This window comes from Etheostoma spectabile, chromosome 22, assembly GCF_008692095.1.
Source record: "Etheostoma spectabile isolate EspeVRDwgs_2016 chromosome 22, UIUC_Espe_1.0, whole genome shotgun sequence".
NCBI classification, from domain to species: domain Eukaryota; kingdom Metazoa; phylum Chordata; class Actinopteri; order Perciformes; family Percidae; genus Etheostoma; species Etheostoma spectabile.
In genome coordinates, this window is record NC_045754.1 from 3385764 (window position 1) to 3388627 (window position 2864).

The window sequence follows — 2864 nt, forward strand, 5'->3', positions numbered from 1 at the left end:
CAGGAAGGGACTGGGAGGGGGGGTGACACAAGCGCACGCGCACAGAGATCGAGAGAGAGAGAGAGAGAAGGCAGAGAGCGCACACAGCAGCGTCCGTCCGTCAATCCGTCCGTCTGTGGGGCGGAACAGCCGCGCGCTTCCCGGGAGTGGCCTGTCTGCGAGGAGGCTGCGCCACAGACAGAGACGCCCACAATGTGACACACACACACACACACACACACACACACACACACACACACACACACACACACACACACACACACACACACACACCTTCAGTGTGATAGCAAAAAAAAAGAAGAAAAAAAAAGGCACATTTATTTCACAGCTGTCTGTTTCTGTATGGAAGCTCATTAAGGACAAACTAAGTGGTTATCAATCGAGAGTCTGAGCTGCAGGTCACCGTCACAGTCACATTAACTGTCAGGGGCGTGCAGGGGCGACCACCCTGCCCCCCCCATGGGACATTTCCATGCTTCATTTGTGTCCTAATGTCACATTAGAGGGACATTTAATTGGTGACATCAGTCCAGCTCCAGTTTGAGTCCCAGTCACAGAGATAAGCGTCTGATTTTCCTATAAACAAACAGCTGATGAGCTTTAAAAGCACAGAGAAGGCTGTTTAAAGAAACATACCGCTGCTCTAATACAAATGTTTCTATTTTGTTATCCAGGCACCTGGAAAAAAAATGTTATCATAGCTTTTGCTCTTACTGCAAAACACAAGCAGAATATTAATGAATAACTTTGCAAGAAAATACAGAATATTGGAAGGTAACTAAACTAATTTATTACACTTCATGGATGCAGCACATGTGTTTTTTGTTGAATCTGTAACTTTAAAAGATATGTGTAGACAGTGAAGAGGGTGTGGCGCTGGCACTGTGGCCCCTCCCACCCTTAGATTTGAAATCCCCTTCAACCAATGAGAATTGCACACCTGTTGCAGGTTAAATAGGGCTGAATCTCAAGTCTCTTATTCGATATCTCCTCGCTTTGTGAAGGCCACCCTGAAGCTTTTATTCCTAGCCCGAGGAGCGAGGGTGGAGGATGGAGGAGGGAGGATGGAGGAGGGAGGATAGAGGAGGGAGGATGGAGGAGGGAGGATAGAGGAGGGAGGATGGAGGAGGGATCTTTGAGGAGCTATGAGCGAGGATGCTTTTACACGCGGGCGGCTATTTTCATAAACGGACATTTCAACCTCTCCAGTTTCAAAAATAACATCGTGCACAGCTGTCAGAAAAGTTCATTTACACGTACCTGTGTGTCTACGCCGTCAAGAGCACGCCACACCTGTAGGGGGCAGTGTGACGAGAAGCTCAAGCCCACGTCAGCCAATCAGAATCCCCAAAAAATAGCTGGCTTGATTTGCATTCCCAAAGACCAAGGGAACTTTATCAAGATACATAGTATCCTGATCCATTAAAATAATGGTCTTAATATATAAAAATGTGCTCTATGGGAGTTTAACTAGGGGGTCGGGTGAGCTGAACTTATGCCCCGTATTGTTGACGAGGGTGGGGGGTGTTACTATGCCCCGTATTTAACATTAGGGGGGTGGTATACTTTGCCCCCTTACTTTAACATAGGCGTGGTTACCGTTAGCCCCTCTGGTATTTACAAGGGGGTGATACTTATGCCCCCTGTATTTAAACTGAGGGGGGGGGTTAACTTTATGCTCCGATTGTATTTGTACATGGGGGTAGTATACTTATGCCCCTGGTGTTATACATAGGGGGGGTATTTAGAGCCCGCTATTTAAACATAGGGGGGGTATACTTATGCCCCCTGTATTTTAATAGGGGTGTATACTTATAACCCTGTTTTTAACATAGGGGGGTGTATACTTATGCCCTTATTTAACATGAGGGGGTGTATATTATGCCCTCTGTTTTAAAAGGGCTGTATACTTATAAACCTGTTTTTAAAATAGGGGGGTGCATCTTATAATGCCCCTGTATTTTAACATAGAGGGGGTTGTAATATGTATGCCCCTGTATTTACCATAGGGGGTTACTTATGGCCCCCGTGTTTTTAAACATAGGGGTGATACTTATAAACCTGTTTTTCAACATAGGGGTGTTACTTATACCCTGTATTTTAACATAGGGGGGTGTATACTTATGCCCCCTGTAAATAAGGAACAACATTTATTTATTTATTTATTTATGATACATTATTCATTCGCACAAAAAAATATGTGTCCAATCTGTTCCTAATTTTTTTGAATTAAGTGATTAAGATCAATTTCCAAAAGATGTTTTTTTTATTTCTCTTTTTAATCAACTTTTAGCATAGGCGGAGGGGGGGTAAACGTTCTCAAGCCGCTGTATCTCCTAGCTCATTTCCATCTGCAGTCCTGATGTATGAATCTAATCAGGACACAGGAGTGTGTTATTGCTTTAATGCAACGGCTCCAAGATAAACAAACCGCCAAAACTCAGAGCTCAAAACATCCTTTGTCATGTTTCCGTCTGTACATGCTCTCAAGTCTCGACGCATGAATCACTCCACGAGTGGAAAAACCAAAATGTAACGTCCCTTAACGAGCTAATTACTCTTAATTGCATGTTCTGAGCTGTAAACAGCTATTAATATAATGTGTCCATCTTCTGTGGGAGGCCAGTACAGACAGCAAGTTCTCAGGACAACTGAATCAGTGATGTCGTGCCAAGGCAGGTATTTCTCACACACACACACACACACACACACACACACACAGGAAGTGCAACGGCCGGGAGGGAGAACGGAGAGGGGAAACCACAAACTATGTTTTCTCTAATTATAAACTGTAATTTAACCAACCGATCACCTGTGTGTGTGTGTGTGTGTGTGTGTGTGTGTGTGTGTGTGTGTGTGTGTGT

At 44.3% G+C, this 2864-nt stretch overlaps 1 protein-coding gene across 1 annotated transcript in view; it reads right to left on the reverse strand.

Moving 5' to 3' along the window:
* The window catches only part of LOC116672476 (traf2 and NCK-interacting protein kinase), a gene marked incomplete at its 3' end in the record, with an annotated part of 20306 nt that extends 20161 nt beyond the window's left edge, over positions 1 to 145 (reverse strand). Inside the window, 1 exon segment of the mRNA XM_032504365.1 lies at positions 1 to 145. This exon segment is cut by the window's left edge and continues 374 nt beyond it.
* Between the last annotated feature and the right edge of the window lie 2719 nt (positions 146 to 2864).